Source organism: Pan troglodytes, chromosome 3, assembly GCF_028858775.2.
Source record: "Pan troglodytes isolate AG18354 chromosome 3, NHGRI_mPanTro3-v2.0_pri, whole genome shotgun sequence".
Taxonomy (NCBI): Eukaryota; Metazoa; Chordata; class Mammalia; order Primates; family Hominidae; genus Pan; species Pan troglodytes.
The window spans coordinates 76,580,453-76,601,484 of NC_072401.2; the positions used below are offsets into that span (position 1 = coordinate 76,580,453).

The following is a 21,032-nucleotide window of genomic DNA, read 5'->3' on the forward strand; positions in this document are numbered from 1 at the left end:
ATGAATGGGCAAAAACTGGAAGCATTTCCTTTGAAAGCCAGCACAAGACAAGTATGCCCTCTCTCACCACTCCTTTTCAACGTAGTATTGGAAGTTCTCATCAGGGTAATCAGGCAAGAGAAAGAAATAAAGGTGTTTAATTAGGAAGAGAGGAAGTCAAATTGTCTCTCTCTGCAGATGACATGATTGTATATTTAGAAAACCCCATCATCTCAGCCCAAAATCTTCTTAAGCAGATAAGCAACTTCAGCAAAGTCTCACGATACAAAGTCAATCTGCAAAAATCACAAGCATTCCTATACACCAATAACAGACAAACAGAGCCAAATCATGAATGAACTCCCATTCACAATAGCTACAAAGACAATAAAATAATTGGAATTCAACTTGCAAGGGATATGAAGGACCTCTTCAAGGATCACAAAAACCATGGCTCAAGGAAATCATAGAGGACACAAACAAATGGACAAACATTCCATGCTTATGGATAGGATGAATCAATATTGTGAAAATGATCATACTGCCCACAGTAATTTATAGATTCAGAGCTATCCCCATCAAGCTACCATTGACTTTCTTCACAGAATTGGAAAAAAAACTAATTTAAATTTTATATGGAACCAAAAAGGAGTCTGCATAGCCAAGACAATCCTAAGCAAAAAGAACAAAGCTGGAGGCATCACACTACCTGACTTCAAACTATACTACAGGGCTATAGTAACCAAAACAGCATGGTACTGGTACCAAAACAGATATATAGACCAATGGAACAGAACAGAGGCCTCAGAAATAGCACCACACATCTACAACCATCTGATCTTTAACAAACCTGACAAAAACAAGCAATGGGGAAAGAATTCCCTATTTAATGAATGGTGTTGGGAAAACTGGCTAGCCACATGCAGAAAGCTGAAACTGGATTCCTTCCTTACACCTACACAAAAATCAACTCAAGATGGCTTAAAGACTTAAACGTAATACCTGAAACCATAAAAACTATAGAAGAAAACCTAGGCAATACCATTCAGGACATAGGCATGGTCAAAGACTTCATGTCTAAAACACCAAAAGCAATGGCAACAGAAGCCAAAATAGACAAATGGGATCCAATTAGACTAAAGAGCTTCTGCACAGTAAAGAAAAACTATCATCAGAGTTAACAGGCAACCTACAGAATGGGAGAAAATTTTAGCAATCTATCTATCTGACAAAGGGCTAATATCCAGAATCTACAAATAACTTAAACAAATTTACAAGAAAAAAACAACCCCATCAAAAAGTGGGCAAAGGATATGAACAGACACTTCTCAAAAGAAGACCTTTATGCAGCCAACGAACATGAAAAAATGCTCATTATCACTGGTCATCAGAGAAATGCAAATCAAAACTACAATGATGTACCATCTCATGCCAGTTAGAATGGCGATCATTAAAAAGTCAGGAAACAACAGATGCTGGAGAGGATGTGGAGAAATAGGAACGTTTTTACACTGTTGGTGGGAGTGTAAATTAGTTCAATCATTGTGGAAGACAGTGTGGTGATTCCTCAAGGATCTAGAACCAGAAATACCATTTGACCCAGCAATCCCGTTACTGGGTATATACCCAAAGGATTATAAATTATTCTACTGTAAAGATACATGCACACGTATGTTTATTGTGGCAGTGTTCACAATAGCATAGACTTGGAACCAACCCAAATGCCCATCAATTATACACTGGATAAAGAAAACCATCATTCTCCGCAAACTAACACAAAAACAGAAAACCAAACATTGCATGTTCTCAGTCATAAGTGGGAGTTGAACAATTAAAATACATGGACACAGGGAGGGGAACATCACACACTGGGGCCTGTCAGGGGGTGGGAGGCTGGGGGAGGGATAGGATTAGGAGAAATACTAATGTAGATGGTGGGTTGATGGGTGCAGCAAACCACCATGGCACGTGTATACCTATGTAACAAACCTGCACGTTCTGCACATGTACCCCAAAACTCAAAATATAATTTTTTTTAAAGAGTGAGCATTCCTGCCATATACCAGATTTTAGGGAAAAAACTTTTCAGTTGTTCGCCATTGATTATGATGTTAGCACTGAATTTTTCATGAGTGGTCTTTGTTAGGTTGAGGAACTTTCTGCACGTAAACCATTAAGAGGTTTTATGAAGAAAGGGTGTTGAACTTTAGCAAATGCTTTTTTTGCATCATTTGAGATGATCATGAGGTTTTTATCTTTCTGTTATTGTGATATATTATAGTATATGATTTGCATATGTCATTTTATTTTATTTTATTTTAACATCCGGGGTACATTTGCAGGAATGCAGGTTTGTTACATAGGTAAACTTGTGCCATGGTGGTTTGCTGCACCTATCAACCTATCACTTAGGTATTATGCCCACCATGCATTAGCTATTTTTCTTGATGTTCTTTCTCCCCCTGCTTCCCCTCCCACAACTGGCCCCAGTGTGTGTTGTTCCCCTTGCTGCATCCATGTGTTCTCATTGTTCTGCTCCCACTTATAAGTGAGAACCTGCAGTATTTGGTTTTCCACTCTTGCATTAAATTGCTGAGGATAATGTCTTCCAGCTCCATCCATGTCCCTGCAAAAGACATGATCTCATTCCTTTTTATGGCTGCATAATATTCTATGGTGTGTATGTACTACGTTTTCTTTTTTTTTGGATTGATAAATTTACATATATATATTCTTATTTTTTATTTTGCTTTAAGTTCTGGGATACATGTGCAGAACGTGCAGGTTTGTTACATAGGTATACATGTGCCATGGTGGTTTGCTCCACCTATCAACTTGTCTTCTAGGTTTTAAGCCCCACATGCATTACATATTTGTCCTAACGCTCTCCCTCCTCTTGCCCCCCAACCCCTGACAGGCCTCAGTGTATGATGTTCCCCACCACATTTTCTTTATCCAGTCTACCATTGATGGACATTTGGTTGATTCCATGTCTTTGCTATTGTGAATAGTGCTGCAATGAACATACACGTGCATGTATCTTTATAATAGAATGATTTATATTCCTTTGGGTGTATACCCAGTAATGTGATTGCTGGGTCAAATGGTATTTCTGGTTCTAGGTCTTTGAGGAATTGCCACACTGTCGTCCACAATGGTTGAATTAATCTACACACCCACCAAGAGTGTAAAAGTGTTCCTTTTTCTCTGCAGCCTCACCAACATCTGTTGTTTCATGACTTTTTAATAATTGCCATTCTGCTGGCATGAGATTGTATCTCATTGTGGTTTTGATTTGCATTTCTCTAATAATCAGTGATGATGAGCTTTTGTTCCTATGTTTGTTGGCTGCATGTATGTCTTCTTTTGAGAAATGTCTGTTCATGTGTTTCACCCACTTTTTAATGTGGTTGGTTGTTTTTTTCTTGTAAATTTGTTTAATTTCCTTGTAGACTCTGTATATTAGACCTTTGCCAGATAGATAGATTGCAAAAATTTTCTCTCATTCTGTAGATTGTGTGTTTGCTCTGAGGATAGTTACTTTTGCTGTGCAGAAGCTCTTTAGTTTAATTAGATTCCATTTGTCTATTTTTGCTTTTGTTGCAATTGCTTTTGACATTTTCGTCTCATGAAATCTTTGCCCATGCCTATGTGCTGAATGGTATTGCCTAGATTTTCTTCTAGGGTTTTTATAGTTTTGGGTTTTACATTTAAGTCTTTAATTCATTTTGAATTAATTTTTGTATAAGGCATAAAGAAGGGGTCTGGTTTCAATTTTCTGCATATGGCTAGCCAGTTTTCCCAGCATCATTTGTTAAATATGAATCCTTTCCCCATTGCTTGTTTTTGTCAGGTTTGTCAAACATCAGCTGGTTGTAGATGTGTGGTCTTATTTCTGAGTTCTCTATTCTTTTCTACTGGTCTATGTGTCTGTTTTGGTACCAGTACCATGCTGTTTTGGTTACTGTAGCCTTGTAGTATAGTTTGAAGTTGGGTAGCATGATGCCTCCAGCTTTGTTATTTTTGCTTAAGATTGTCTTGGCTATATGGGCTCTTTTTTGGTTCCATATGAATTTTAAAATAGTTTTTTTTTCTTCTAATTCTGTGAAGAATATCAGTCGTAGTTTAATGGGAATAGCATTGAATCTATAGATTACTTTGGGCAGTATGGACATTTTCATGATATTGATTCTTCCTCTCCATGAGCATGGAATGTTTTTCCATTCGCTTGTGTCCTGTGATTTCCTTGAGCAGTGGTTTGTAGTTCTCCTTGAAGAGGTCCTTCACTTCCCTTGTTAGCTGTATTTCTAGTTATTTTATTCTCTTTGTAGCAATTGTGAATGGGAGTTAATTTATGATTTGGCTTTCTGCTTGTCTGTTGTTGGTGTAAAGGAATGCTTGTGATTTTTGATTTGCATATGTTAAGGTAGCCTTACATGCCAGGGATAAATTTCACTTTTTCATGATGTATAATCTTTATGATGTATTGTTAAATTTGTATGCTAGTATTTTGTTGAGGATTTTTACATCAATGTGCATCAGAAATATTGACCTGCAGTTCTCTTTCCTTGCAGTGTATTTGTCTAGTTTAGATATTGAGGAGATACTGGCCTTATAAAATATGTTGGGAAGTATTCCCTTTAGCTCTAATTTTTTTGTATGGGCTTAAGAGGTATTGGTAATAATTCTTCCTTGACTTGTAGAATTCAGCCATGAAGCCGTCTGGTTCTGGGCTTTTCTTTGTTGGAAGGTTTTACATTTTGTTTCAGTCTCTTTATTTGTTATTGGTCTGTTCAAACTTTAATTGCTTATTATTCAATTTTACTATGTTACATTTCTTAAGAAATTTATCAGTTTTCTCTAGGTTATCCAACTTGTTGGCATAAAATTGTTCATAATAGTACCTTATGATTCCTTCAGTTTCTGAAGTGTCTGTAGTAATGTCTCTACTTTCATTTCTGATTTTATTTATTTTTGTCTTCTCTTTTTTTTCTGAGTTAAATTAGCTAGGCATTTGTCAACTATATTTATTTTTCCATCTTTTTTAAAATTATTTTTTCCATGGTTTTTCTGTTCTGTATTTATTTGTATTCTGGTCTTTATTATATTCTTGTTTCTGCTAACTTTGGATTTAGTTTGTTCTTTAACTGGTTACTCAAGGTATAATGTTAGGCTATTTATTTGGGATCTTCTTTTTAATATAGGTATTTATTGCTATAAACTCTCCTGTTAGAACTGCTATTGCTTCACCTATAGGGTAAGATACATTTTGTTTCCATTGTTGTTTGTCTCAAGATATTTTTAAATTTTTCTTTTGATTTCTTTCTTAACCCATGTTTGTTCAGGAGCATGTTGTGTAATTTTCATGTATTTGTGATTTTTTTTGCAATACTTCTCCTATTACTGATTTCTGGTTTCTCACCACTTTGGTTAGAATCAATACTTGATATGACTGTGATCTTCTTAAGTTTGTTAAGACCTATACTGTGGCCTCACATATAGTGTATCTTGGAGAATGTTTTATGTGTGCTAAAGAATATTATTCTGTTGCTGTTAGATGGAAAGTTCTATATAAATGTGTTAGGTCCATTTGATCTAAAGAGTGGTTCAAGTCCAGTATTTCCTTATTAATTTTTGATGTGGTTGACTTACCCATTGTTCAAATGGGGGTATTGAACTCTTATTATTGTATTGCTATCTATTTATTCTTCATGACTGTTAATATTTGTTTTATACATTTAGGTGCTCCAATGTTGGGTGCGTATATATTTACAATTGTTATGTCCTCTTGATGAATTGACCTCTTTAACATTAAATATTAACCTTTGTCTCTTGTAACAGTTTTTGACTTGAAGTCTATTTTATCTAAGTATAGCTACCCCTGCTTTTTTTGTTGTTGTTGTTACTTTTTACAGGAATTATCTTCTTCTTTCTCTTTGCTTTCAGCCTAAGTGTGTCCTTAAAGCTAAAATGGGTCTTTTGTGGGCAGCATAGAGTTTGATCTTGTTGTTGTTGTTTTCCATTCAGCCACTCTATATCTTCTGATTGGTGACTTTAATCCATTTATATTTAAGATTATTATTGATAGGCAAGTGTTTACTATTGCCATTTTGTTAATTGTTTTCTGGTTGTTTTTAGATCATTTTTTCCTCTCTTCTCTTATTGTTTGCTTCTGTGATTTAGTAGTTTTCTTTAGTACTAAGCCTTGATTCCTTTTCTTTTTCTCATTTGTGTATCTGCCATAGTTTTCTGCTCTGTGGTTATCTTTTATCTTGAGGCTTACACAAAACATCTTGCTGTCATAATAAGACCATTTTTTTTTGTTGTTGTTGTTTGTTTGTTTTTGAGACTGAGTTTCACTCTTGTTGCCCAGGCTGGAGTGCAATGGTGCCATCTCGGCTCACTGCAGCCTCTGTCTCCCAGGTTCAAGCTATTCTCCTGCCTCAGCCTCCCGAGTAGCTGGGATTACAGGCGCCTGCCACCATGCCTGGCTAAGTTTTTGTATTTTTAGTAGATACGGGGTTTCACCATGTTGGTCAGGCTGGTCTCAAACTCCTGATCTCAGGGGATCCACCTGCCTCGGCCTCCCAAAGTGCTGGGATTACAGGCATGAGCCACCATGCCCAGTCAGACCATTTGTTTTAACTTGATAACGGTTTAACTTTGGTCACATAAAAGTAGTCTGGACTTTTACTCCCTATCCCCCACAATTTATATTTTTGATGTCAGAATTTGCATCTTTTAATATTGTGTATTTCTTAACAAGTTGGTGTAACTATTTTTGTTTTTGAATATTTTGACTTTTAACTTTCATAGTAGAAGTTTGAAATATTTACACACCACCATTATAGTAATGGTGTATTTTGAATTTGAATTATTTACCTCTACCAGTGAGTTTTATACTTTGATATGTTTTTATGAGAGTAATTATCCTTTCATTTCCAGCTGAAGAACTTTCCTAAGCATTTCTTGTGAGGCTGGTTTAGTAATGATGAATTCCCTCAGCTTTTGCTTATCTGGGGAAAATATTATTTCTCCTTCATTCCTGAAGGAAAGCTTTGCTGGGTGTAGTATTCTTCGCTAACGGTTTTGTTTTGTTTTTTTTCATATTTTTCCTTTCAGCACTTTGAATATATCATCCCATTATCTCCTTGCCTGCAAAGTTTCTGTTTAGAAATTCGCTGGTAATCTGATGGTGATTCCCTTGTATGTCACTTGATTCTTTTCTTTTGCTGCTTTTACAATTGTTTTTCTTTTTGTAGTGTGCCTTGTTTAGGTCCTTTTTAGATTGAACCTTTTTGGGGACTTCATAGTTTCATGGACCTAGATGTCCCTATCTTTCCTAAGACTTGAGAAGTTTTCAGTAATTATTTCATCAAATAAGCTTCTATGCCTTTCTCCATTCCTTATCCTTCTGGAATTACCATAATGAGAATATTTATATGGTTAATGCTACTCTATAAGTCCCACAGGCTTTCTAAACTCTTTTTCAATATTTTTTCTTTTGTTTCCTCTGATGGATTTATTTCAAAAGAACTGTCTTCAAGTTCACAGATTCTTTCTTCTGCTTGATCTGGTCTGCTGTTGAAACTCTCAATTATTTCTTTAATTTTTTTATAGTTTATTATTATTATTTTAGAGACAGGGTCTTGCTGTGTTGCCCAGGCTGGCCTGGAACTCCTGGGCTCAAGCAGCCCTCCTGCCTTGGCCTCCCAAAGTGGTGGGATTACAGGCATGACCTACCTTTCCCAGCCCAATTATATTTTTTTAATTCATTGAATTCTGCAGCTCCAAGATTTCTGTTTGGTCCTTTTTTATGATTTTTATCTCTTTGTTGAATTTCTAATTCAGATCATGAATTATTTTCTGGTTTAATTCAATTGTCTATTTGTATTCTCTTTTATCTTGCTAAGTCTCTCTAAGATTACTATTTTGAATTTCTTTTTAGGCAATTCATAAATTTCCATTTTTTTGGAGTCAATTATTGGAGAACAATTGTTTTCCTTTGGTGGCGTCATGTTTACTTGCTTTTTAAATGTTTTAGTGTCACTGTGGTGATGTCTGTGTATCTGGTAGAATGGTTGTCTCTTCCCAATTTATAGAGTGGCTTTTGTAGGGAAAGACTTTCACCTGCAGGTGAGTTTTAGGGTGTAACTTGTGCAGGGTGCATTGACTCTGGTTCTGGGCGGGTACAGACTCTCTGTGTAGCTTCTTCAGCTGTGATCAATGTCAGTGATGATTATAGGTGTGTCAGTGGCCTAGGCTGCAGGAGTTTTTGGCAACAGTGGTGGCACTGTAGGTTAGGGTTCCCAGTGGTAAGGGTAGGGTTTTTCTATTCTCTTTTTCCCCACAGTTGGGAGACTTAGCTGAGCGTATCCTTCTTGGTGCCAGGTCTGACATGGTCCACAGGCAGTGATAGTGATGCTGTGTTCTAGGGCACAGGTGATTGGAGTGGCTGTGGAGCTGGGGTTCAGAACTCAGTGTTTTGCTGAACTACTGTGACACCTGTGATGTGGGCACATGTTCACTAACTGAAGCACAGGTAGATGAAACTCTCCCACAAAGTTGGGGACTGTGAGTGTGAGGCACTCCCTAGTAGCTTAGACCCGGGGACAGGTTTATGTCTGTGACTCTGGTCCTAGGGGTCAGGGCACAGAGCTGTCATGGCACCAGGGGAGAAGGGGTGTTCTAGAAGGTCAGGCCCTGGGGAGCACAGCACAGCTGAAATTTGGATTCCAGAGCCAACAGGGCACAGTAACTTCCCAGGCACTAGGAGAGAGGATGCCACATAGTGGTGACTCTGGACTCTGGGATGCTGGGACATGGTAGTGACATCGGCTCTGTGAGGCCAAGTGCAGTAGCACCAAGGGCCCAGGAATGGGGGTACACAACTGTAGCTTTGTTTCAGGGTGCAGGGAGAAGGGCAACAATGACTCAACTTCCCAGAGAGGCAGGGTACCTCAAGAGCTCAGACTCCAAAGGGCTTGTCTGCATCCAGGGAGGCAGGGTGCTGTGATTGGCCCAGAGTGGGGTGCCACAGCTCAGCCAAAGCTCTGTTTCCCTTGGAACAGGGTACCACATTATCTCAGGTGCCTGGGGGCATAGCTGCTCTGCTGGGCCAGGGCCCTGGTTTCCTTTATTAACTAGGGAGCATGGGGTATATAGCTGCTGTGCTGTGCAGGAGCTCCAGGTCCTTGGGGAGTGAGGTACTGGGAGACGGTGCAGCTCTACTGGGACCAGGTTCTAGGTCCCAGAGGCTGGTATGCTGGGGGGCCCTGTGGTTTCTCTGAAGTCTGGATTCAGGTCCTTGGGGGTTAGAACATATACCTACTCTGCTGGGCTAGGGCTTTGTGTCCCTGAGGAGCTGGGTGCTACATCAGCTTAGGCACCAGGGTGCATGGCTGCTCCACTAGGCTGAAGCTCAGATTTCTGGGGGTCAAGGCACCAGATTGGCTCAGGTGCCAGGAGTGCAGGTATTCCCCTGGGCTAAGCTCTTAGTAGCCTGGGAATGGGGCACCATACAGCAGCAGCTGGGATCCAGGAGATGGAGTGCCCCTTAGGGAGCTTTACCTCAGTGGGGTGCAAGCTTCAGTGGTTTGGCTAGGGAATGGTCTGCTTCTGTGTACGTGAATGTGGTGCAACAATGGCAGAGCCTCAGGGATGATGGGATGCAGTGGCTACTCTTCCCCCAGAGAAGGGTACACTCTAGCAGAGGCTCTAGTTTCAAGATGGTGCTGTGCAAAGCAGCTTGGGCCACGGGGTTGTGGGGAGGTGGTGGGTGGTGGGACAGAATGTGAGTTCCTTTTCTGAAGTAGTACAGCCATGTGAACTCTAGGCAGCTCCCTAACTGGGCTCATGACCTGTGAGGACTGCAATGTTCTCTGGTAGCAAAGATTGCAGATATCTGCAGTGGTGATGGGGGCTGCTGGAGGCCTCCAGCTTACCCTTTCCCCTCAAGGAGAAGTCCATTCTGGTTCTGAGCAGATCCTGACTAGGGGAATGGGAAGGTGTTTCTTTATGTGACATCCTCTGAGTTTTTGTGCCCCACATGGTTTCCACCACTCCCTTGCTGTACTGTACTTCAGCGCTCTCCTTTAGTCATTCTGCTTGAAATTTAGTTGTTTTTTATTGTTTTGGTTCTTTTTTGTTGGGGAGATGAACATGAGGCAACTCTAGTCAGCCATCTTTCTTATCAGTCTTCTTAAATTTTCTCAATATAAGGGATCCTCAACATGATAATATGGCTAGCAGTTTTTAAATCCTGAGAGAATGATATGGGGAGAAGGCCCATGACTGTAGGTGGGAATTTATTTAGAGGCACCCTTAAGAGCAGAAATTCCTTTCCAAGTCAGAGTGGATCCACCAAGAAAATGGTTTCCCTGGCAGCCTGGTAATTTGCCCCTGGATAACAGAGGTAATCTACGTATTATCTGCCATGTTATCTGCTGAGTTTATAAATGTTGAGGTAGTGTTTAAGTTAGCCTCAAGAAGGCTGCATTTCCAAAGAAAGCTAAACTATAAATGTTTCTGATGGTTTTATGTTTCACTGTTTTGTATAACTTCGGAGAGAGCTGTTTATTTTCTGTTCGTGACTCCGGATCCTGCAGCAGTTACACCTTATTCCATGGTAGCCTTGAAATAGATCTTTCAGCAGATTTCTGAATTTTAAACCCATTTGAATTGATTCATGTAATTAAAGTGCTCTTTTCACATTAGTTTCTTATTCTACCTTTGTAATGCTGTAGAGCTAAAAAAAATTGTGTAACCAGAAACCTATACTACTTAAAGGATGTCCCAGAAAACCTTCAGTATTTATGGTGCTATAAAAATGGACATCAATTCCCAGCTGGGCTTTATCCAACTTTCACTATATGGTTGGCTGTATATATAGTCCTCCAAATCCCTGTGGGAGATGTATAATTTCATCCCACTTCCCCCTTTAATAAATTGTTTCAGTATCTAATAGTCTTTATGAGCAGGATATTTTTTTCTTATGGCTGACTTAAATATGCATGTTAACCATATTTCTCTCTCGTTTAAACCCCATTGAGGTAAGAAGTAGGCAGTTATTATTTCTCTTCTATTTATTTATCTGTTGAACGCATTGTACAAATAGTGATAGTAATAAAGTCAAGTTTCCCAGAGAAAAATACACATCTGTCCATTCTACATGAGACATATTATTTTATGTCAGAACCTAGACAATATTTCAAAAGTGATACTAGCACAAGCTTATGGAAAATTCAAATGACAACATATATAAAATAAAAAAATGAATGTAGACTTCCTCTCTTCCCTGACCCCACCATCCTGTTCTTCAAAGTAACCTTTTTTCTTAAATTGTTGTCTTGCCTTTCCAACTTTTTTCTATATAATAAGGTAAGAAAGTAAGTAGATAAACAAATAAACAAACAATAAGAAAAATGAAAGTGCATATTAATAGTATGGTAATGTGGCAATGTGGTTTCTGTTGATTTTTTTTTTTTTACTCATTAGACTTTTGGCTACCCAGCATAAAATACCATGAAAGAAACTTATCAATCATACATTACATTATGCATGTAATGCTTCATTACATGCATTTTTTTTTTTTTTTGAGATGGAGTCTTGCTCTGTCGCCCAGGCTGGAGTACAGTGGCATGATCTCGGCTCACTGCAAGCTCCACCTCCCAGGTTCATGCCATTCTCCTGCCTCAGCCTCCCGAGTAGCTGGGACTACAGGCGCCCGCCACCACGCCTGGCTAATTTTTTTGTATTTTTAGTAGAGACGGGGGTTTCACTGTGTTAACCAGGATGGTCTCGATCTCCTGACCTTGTGATCCGCCCGGCCTCCCAAAGTGCTGGGATTACACGCGTGAGACACTGTGCCTGGCCTACATGCATATTTTAAAATTATGTTAAGTTACGGTAAAGCAAATGTAACTGGACAACATGGTGAAACCCTGTCTCTACTAAAAGAAAAAAAATACAAAAATTAGCCAGGTGTGGTGGTGGGCGCCTGTAATCCCAGCTTCTTGGGAGGCTGAGCCATGAGAATCACTTGAACCTGGGAGGCAGAGGTTGCAGTGAGCTGAGATTACACCATTGCACTCCAGCCTGGGTTACACACTGAGACTCTACCATAAAAACAGAAAACAAAAAACAAATGTAAAATGTGTGAGGATATTGGTACAACCATGGAAAACTGACAGTATCAAGTAAAACTAGTACTCACCCATCCAATAGTTCCAAACCTGTGTATATATCCAATAGAAGCAAATGATTATGTCCACTGAAAGGCATGTCTTAGAATGTTCATAGCATCAGTATTTATGATGGCCCCAGCCGATAAAACCTAAATATGTTTTAACAGTAGAATTGATAAAGAAACTGTTATGGTAATATAGAGCAGTAAAACACAGAAACAACAAAAAATGAGATTTTGGAACAAAAGAAGCCAGACAAGAAAAAATGCATATGTAGGATTCCATTTATATTAAGTTTAAAACTAGACAAAAAATGGTCTGTTGTGTTTACCTTTAGGAGGAGACTATCGACTGGGTAAGTATACAAGGGAGTCTTCTAAAGTGCTTGACATGTTTTATACCTTGCTCTGGTTGGTGAGTACATGGATATATACATACGTAAAAATTATTTGAACTGTATATTTAAGATTCATGTGCTTTATGTAGGTTATACTCCTCACTATCCACCTCTATTATCCCTGAGGCTTCTGAGGCTGGAGTTGCTCATGGGCAGGTAGCTCCTTCTGTGCTCAGAGCCTTTTCACATATTCCAAGAAAAGCCTCTTATCGAGGTGGGAGTTGATTTGTATTGTTTGCTTTCCTGCATAAATTAGTACTCATCCATCGCTCTTTCACTGTCTAGAAATTTATACTTCATTAAATTTAAAAAACCACACATGATGATAGTTTTACTATATTAAAAAACAGAGTTCAATTATTGCTGAATTTACTTGAATATTATCATTTCTGTTGTTTTTTTTATTTCCTGGTATAGCTAAGTACAGTTACGTCTTTTAGCTGGAAATTTTGTTCAGCTGAAATTCTATTATGTATAGATACATAAAATCTTTTTTATTTGGGTATGGGGTTTCTTTTTAGGCTAATAAAAATGTTTTGAAATTATACCACACTGATGGTTGTACAACTCTGTGAATATACCAAAAACCACTGAATTGTATACTTTAAGGGGGGAATTTTATAGTATGTAAGTTCTATCTCAATAAAGCTGTTTTAAAAAGGGCCCTCGGATATTAAAGATATCATTATAAAAATAAAATAGCCAAAAACTTCAGACAATAGTTTAAAGATAAATTAAGAAAATCTCCTAAAATGTAGGAACAAAGGAGAGAGAATATAGAAAGAAGTGTAGAAGATCAGAGAAAAGGCAAACATACAGAAGCAATCTAGAAGGCCCATGAACTATTAGTAGTTTCAAAAGACAGAGAGCAATTAGCATGAAAGAATGTGAAACTTTCCCAAAAGACAGAAGAAAACTGTATTCAAATTAAATAGGCTTACTGAGAAGCAAGTAGAAAGAATTAACCTCATAACAAACCTGCACCTCTACCCCTGAACCTACAATAGAAGTTTGAAAAAGCTCTAAATTAGACACAATCACTGTGAATCTTCAAAGTACAGGAGAATAGAATTGTTATACAGTTTATGATGTTGTAAACGCTATTTACTGATTTTGAACTTTTAGAATCAAACTACAGAAAAAGCACATAATAGTTTAGTAATACCATAATTTACTATGGTTATGGAATAAAATAGAAATGCTATCAATCTTGACTAGGTAAAAATACAAATACTGATGATTTAAAAGATGAAAGAGGGAAAGAAGAAATAAAGAGAAGGACAAGGGACTTAATATCCTCTACTAAGAACATGGACAGCTATAAGATATTGCTTAGCTGCAGAACAAAAAAGAAAGCTAAAATATATAATGCAAGTTCCAGAGATAACCAACAGGTGAGGGGAAAAGGTGTTGCAATCTTTTGTTTGCTTATAGACTATTTCGGTGATCTTCCTGAGTGCATTTCTATCCCTTTTTATTACTTTTTATCATTCTGATGCATCTCCTGAGGAGCCAATATAAACACATGTGCTCAGGGTAGCCTCTTGAGTCTTTTGCACATTATTTATGAAACTCATAAGCCATCTGGCATACTCAAGATTCTGTTTCTCTTGTGTCAACTGTTGAATTAACATTTGAGGATTTCTTTCATGGTGCTGTCTACTAACCAATAGTTTAATCTTAGTAAAATTGCCACCCCTGTCTATATATCAGTTATGGGTATTTTTTCTATGATATATATGCATTTCTGAAAAACTTGGGTTTTGCATCACATACTAGGAGTCAGGGCTCATGGTATCAGCAGGAGCCCATTCAAAAATCTATGCAACCTTGTAATTGGAGCACTTACAAAAACATTAAAACTCTTGATAAAAATATTAGCACAGTTAAAAAGGCAGGCTAAATTTCTATAAATCAATGTTACAGCATATATAGAACTTTCTGTGAGCAAAAGAGTTTACAGTAGCTTGTTGGAAGGTATAAGAGGAGTTGAGGTTGTTTAGTTAGGAAGTCAAAAGCAAAATGCAATGGAGATCAGGTCGAATCAAACAGGAAGCACTTCCAAAACAGGGCGCACGGCTGCAGAGCCAAGAGGAAAAGCAAGGATGAATGGATGCTTCATAGGGTACTCAATTCCTCTTGTAGCTTGATGTGTTCAGTTGTGCTCATTTACTTTGTGTTTAGCTGCTGTCTTTGATAGCACAAAATGTTAAAATAATGGGGAAAAAATCTCAAAAAAACAGATGTGACTTTTGAATAATATTGACATAATTCCTGTTTGCCAGTTGTGTATGAACTAATAAACCAGAGTTTTAGCAGAATATATTATATTTAAATATTCTAATATACATTGCCTTTATTATATTAGAAAATCATTGAAAAGGAGAAAAATGAAATGCTGACATTAGATTTCTAAGAATGCAAGTCTTAAAACATATACATCTGTTTATTCAAATTCTACACACTGGATTTTCATTCATCTTTGCAGAATTGAATGAATAAAAAACATGCAATGACGATATGACTGTTTCTTATATCAAGGGTTTTACAATTTTTTATTTGCTAAATATGCCATTCTAGACAAAATTGCTTTCTTTCTTTTTTTTTTTTTTCAGACAGAGTTTCCCTCTGTCACCCAGGCTGGAGTGCAATGGGGCAATCTCAGCTCACTGCAACCTCTGTCTCCTGGGCTCAGGTAATTCTTGTGTCTCAGCCTCCTGAGTAGCTAGGATTACAGCCTGGCTAATTTTTGTACTTTCAGTAGAGATGGGGTTTCGCCATGTTGGCCAGGCTTGTCCCAAACTCCTGGCCTCAAGTGATCTGCCTGCCTCAGCCTCCCAAAGTGCTGGGATTACAGGCGTGAGCCACCGTGCCTAGCCTCTAGGTAAAATTTCTTATGATGGTTGCTCTTTCCCATCATAACAGTTTTGCCATTAAATCAAATCTGACAGAATGGTTATGATAGAATAATCTTTAAAAGTGCCAGTAAAGAATTATACATGTGTAAATATTTTAAGTATATTTTACCAGCCAGAAAACAGATTGAGAAAGCTATAATTTGTCAAGTATATGCAGTAATTGGAAGAATAGCTTCTGATGTGGTTAGGCTTTGTGTCCTCACCCAAATCTCATGTTGAATTGTAATCCCCATAATCCCCAGGGAGAGACCAGGTGGAGGTAATTGTATCATGGGGGCAGTTTCCCTGATGCTGTACTGGTGATAGTGAGTTCTCACAAGACATGATGGTTTTATAAGGGGCTGTTGCCTCTTTGCTACTCATTTTTCTCTCTCCTCCCACCTTGTGAAGATAGGCATGTTTGCTTCCCCTTCTGCCATGATTGTAAGTTTCCTGAGCCCTCCTCAGTCATGCAGAACTGTGAGGCCATTAAACCTCTTTCCTTTTTAAATTGTCCAGTCTCGGGTATTTCTTTATATAACAGTGTGAGAATGGACTAATACAGCTTCTTAATGCATTGGAATTCAGTTGAATTCAATATCATAAGAATCACAAACTATATTGACATAATATTAAATCCTTTTGTTTTCTAAATCTGTAACCTTTTACCCAAGAGATAAATTTATATTTTAATAACAGTTTTGAAAATGTATAGAATTGATGTTTGATGAAGTTTTGTGTTTTTCTCTTAGCTAAATTGAAACCAGAAGCCTGTTTCTCTTTCTTAAAAGTGAAATAAGGGCCAGGTATGGTGGCTCACACCTGTAATCCCAGTACTTTGGGAGGTGGGAGGATTGCTTGAGGCCAGCAGTTTGATACCAACCTGGGCAACATAACAAGACCTTGTCTCTACAAAGAAAAATAAGAAGAAAGAAAAATAAAGCCTAACTGAAAATCAAATTTTAAAAAGTTGCTATATATTTATGCAGTCTTAATATGAAATAATCTTTGTTTTATGGCTTTTAAAATGTGCTGTAAAGCCTGGTGGGTTGACATTTTTAAATAACCATGTAAATCTGTCTGTCAAGGGTTTTGTTTGTTTGCTTGTTTTTGTAAGGTGAAGTATGAATAAATATTCTGTCCATTACTTTTTCAACACTTGTCTAGTTGCTTGCTGTTTTAGTTTATATAAACTAAGAAATTTTACTTCAGTGGTTAGTCTTACTGCAGCATTTTTGATGGTCAATTAGTTGATTTCCATTTGTTTTTGGTAAGGTTATGGTTAAATTTAAAAATTTTAAAAATGTCACTGGCCTTTTTTTTTTTTTTTTTTAGAGCATCTGTGTGAATTACTTTTTAACTTAAATTCCAGTTAGCCTCTTAGGGATTTTTAGGAAAAAAAAATCTGCTGTCGTGATTTATACCTAACGAAGGATTACTGGCATGAGTGTGTAAAAAACGACATACAAAGGGGAATAGAACAGAGTAGAGAAGGTGAATAACTACTAAATCCGCAAGGAACACAAGGTAGTGTGGTGTTGATATTTTCTGTTAGGAGATATACCCATTTGTTCCTTTAGATCATATGCCTTATATGAGAAGGTGACGTTACATAAATATGGTAGCTGAGTCTGGGTCTCAGCTAGGAAATGCTGATTGGATAAAAAATTTGACTTTTTTTTTTTTTTTTTTTTTTGAGATGGAGTCTCACTCTGTCGCCCAGGCTGGAGTGCAGTGGCACGATCTCGGCCACTTCCCAGGTTCAAGTGATTCTCCTGCCTCAGCTGCCTGAGTAGCTGGGACTATAGGTGAGCACTACCATGCCCAGCTAATTTTTCTCTTTCTTTTTTCTTTTTTTTTTTTTTAAGATGGAGTCTCGCTCTGCCTCCCAGGCTGGAATGCAGTGGTGCAATCTTGGCTTACTGCAACCTCCACCTCCCGGGTTCAAGTGATTCTCCTGCCTCAGCCTCCTGAGTAGCTGGAACTACAGGTGCCCACCACCACTCCCGGCTAATTTTTGAATTTTTAGTAGAGACAGGGTTTCACCTTGTTGGTCAGGCTGGTCTCCAACTCTGGACCTCGAGTGATCCACCCACCTCGGCCTCCAAAAGTGCTGGGATTACAGGCGTGAGCCACTGCGCCTGGCGAGGACTGTTTTTTGTTGTTGTTGTTGTTGTTTTTGAGACGGAGTCTCGTTCTGTCCCTGGGCTAGAGTGCAGTGGCTGGATCTCCGCTTACTGCAAGCTCCGCCTCCCGGGTTCACGCCATTCTCCTGCCTCAGCCTCCCGAGTAGCTGGGACTACAGGCGCCCACCACCAAGCCCAACTAATTTTTTTGTATTTTTAGTAGGGACGGGGTTTCACCGTGTAGCCAGGATGGTCTCGATCTCCTGACCTCGTTATCTGCCCTGCCTCGGCCTCCCAAAGAGCTGCGATTACAGGCGTGAGCCACCGGACCGAGCCTGGACTGTTTTTTAATCAAAGACACTTTTATCTTTAAAATGAACATACGGTTATTACAATAGAAATCTGAGCAGATCCTCTGATGGCTTCCTCTGGTGATTCCCGTTTCCTGGAGTCTCTCTAAAACATAGTTATAGAAGAAATGAATTGTATATATTTTGAATCTATTTAATTCCTCTTCTTTCAGTTGAGGAGATGGGGTTGGAGAGGTAGGCAGTTTTCATATCATGTAGAGCCTTTCACACCTTCAAGACATTTTGTATTTTTCTTTGGCAGTACTTACCACTATCATGATTAAGTAATTATTTGTATGATCATTAAATGAATGTTTGTCTTGATAGACTAAGTTCTATGTGTTTAGGAGCCACACTGCCATCACCTGCAGTACAGTGTTTATATAAATAAATGGAGCTCATGGCAATCTTAAGTTTTGAAACCATTTTGTGTGAAAATTTGTTCTTACATATTTAATATAATAGGTGTCAGAGAATATCATTTCTTAAAAATGTTAATCATTTGCACAAAAGGTCCCCATCCCTTTAGAGAGAATGACACGTAAGAGGCTGAATTAATTAGGAGATCATCAAGGAGTTGTTTTCTTTATTTGTTGGCTACAAGCATAGGGGTTTTTGTCTGGATTTGTTCACAGGTTTATTCCTAGAAACAGGAATAGTGCCTGTTACAGAAATATATGTTGAATCAATGAATCAATAAAAGTGAATGACACTCACAACTCAGTAATAAGAAAACAAACAACCTAATTAAAAAATGAGCAAAAGATTTGACCAGACACTTCACCAAAACAGATATAGGATGGCAAAAGACACACATGAAAAGGTGGTTAACATCATTAGTCATTAGGAAAATGAAATTTTAAACCACAATGAGATACTGCTACACATCTGTTAGAATCATTAAAATAAAAATAGCTGACGAAACCAAGTGTTGATGAAGTTGTAAGGCAACTAAAACTCTCATATGTTGCTGGTGGTACAGCCCACTTTGGAAATCAGTTTGCCAATTTCTTATAAAATTAAACATGTGCTTAAACTAAATACTGCATGTTCTCACTTATAAGTGGGAGCTAAATGATGGGAACACATGGACACTAAGAGGGGAACAGCTGATATTGGAGCTTACTTGAGGGTGGAGGGTGGGAGGAAGGAGAGGATCAGAAAAAATAACTATTGGGTACTAGGCATAGTACCTCGGTGACAAAACATTCTGTACCACAAATCCCCATGACACGAGTTTACCTATATAACAAACCAGTACATGTACCTCTGAACCTAAAATAAAAATAAAAAAAAAATAACTAAATGAAACTATAAATGTATATGTGGGTCAGTACCAAGAAGTAAACCACAAACCCCTAAGTATCTGATTTCCACTCAAGTCTTTTAAACTTGTTTTATGTTGCTGAGTAGCAGAGGTCTTTTATTTTCCACTTTTTAATGTACCTAAAAAGCATGAACCCTGCATTTCAATGGACTGTATTGTACGCTTTTTTCCTATAAAACTTTTTCATCAAACACAATTACATTGTTCAATTTTGTTGTAAACTTAACATAAGATGCACTGTTGATATGCTTTCTGATATGTATGATAAGAGTGATAAAATAAAGCTTAAGAATTAAAAAAAAATTAAAAGTAAGCATATACTTAACATCTGACCTAGAAACCGGCTCCTAGAAATTTGCCTAAAGGAAAATGAAACATATGTATACACACACACACACACACACACACAAAGACCTGTACACAGATGTTTGTGAAGGCTTTATTCATAATTTCTAAAAAATTGAAAGCAATCCAAATACTCATTAACTAGTGAATAGATAAATAAATGGCTAAACTATGATACATCCACACAATGAAATATCACTCAGCAAGAAAAAAGAGCAAACTACTAATACAAGCAGCAACGTGGATGAATCTCAGATACATTATGGTTCAGTGAAAGAAGCCAGACTAAAATGGCTACATACTATGTGATTCCATTTATGTGACACTCTAGAAAGACAAAACTGTGAGATGGAAATCAGATAAACACAGATAAGGGTTCATCAACCAACAGGGCTGGAACTGGGGAAAGTGAATGGACTACCAAGAAGGGGAGCTGTTTGGAATGATGGGAATGTTCTGTATTTTGACTGTGACAGTGGTTATCCAACCATATCCATTTGTCAAAATTCATAGAACTGTACACTAGAAAAGGCTGAATTTTACTGTATGTAGAAAATACCTTAATAAACCTGATAAAGAAACAAAGTATTAATGAGGTTTTTTTCTATGAGTACTTGAGCAAGCAGATTGTTAGCTTGCTGCTTTGAGAATCAGGAACAAACCCATGCTTTACCAAGGGACCAAAGAAACTCATGAGACTCACCCTCCTACTTATTCCCACTGTTCTTTTTCTTTAAATGCTTACCCTGATAAACTGGTAATGAAGAACTTAAACATTCTTTATCTCTTCAAAAAAATTAATGAAAAGATAGAAAGATATGTTGTAGGCTTTTGAGTTTCATGTGGCAAGGTCTTTACTTTTAGCAAAAACCATTTATTAAGTGATATCTGCCCTTTAGCACTGGGTGAGACATTACTTTCTTAGCACGTCAGGCAGGACTAATAGATGCAGCACAAGCCTCGTTTGCTACCTCAAGGAGTTGCCATGAGAATCAGTAAAGGGTGTGTTTGTGTAAGCAATGTGTAAATTGCTAAATAAATGCAGGTGGTTTCATTGCCAAATACTTAACAAGAAAATAACTTGGATTTCAGTTTATAACAAGTTTATAACAAGCAAATAAACTTGGATTTCAGTATCAAAGAACAACCCACAAACATGGCATGGGTGAAACATATAGGAATGAATTACTTGGCTTACATCTATGCTTGGCCCCATTGCCTTTTTGCCTGGTGGGGAGAATCCGATGTCCAAGAGCTTTGCGCATAGCATGGAGGAATGGCAGGAATGAAATTTTACAGACTGGAGAGTGGGAGGAGACTCGGTGGAAAGACAGCTATTGGCAAAACTTGGAGTTAGGGGCTCTGAAGGAGTGAATCCTCAACAGTTTGTGTGTTTATAGATGTACAAGTGTTTGTATAGTCTCTA

The 21,032-nt window shown here is 37.9% G+C and overlaps 1 protein-coding gene across 2 annotated transcripts in view; it reads left to right on the forward strand.

Moving 5' to 3' along the window:
• SCFD2 (sec1 family domain containing 2) overlaps positions 1 to 21,032 on the forward strand; it is a 503,171-nt gene that overhangs the window by 84,456 nt on the left and 397,683 nt on the right. The window lies entirely within an intron of this gene.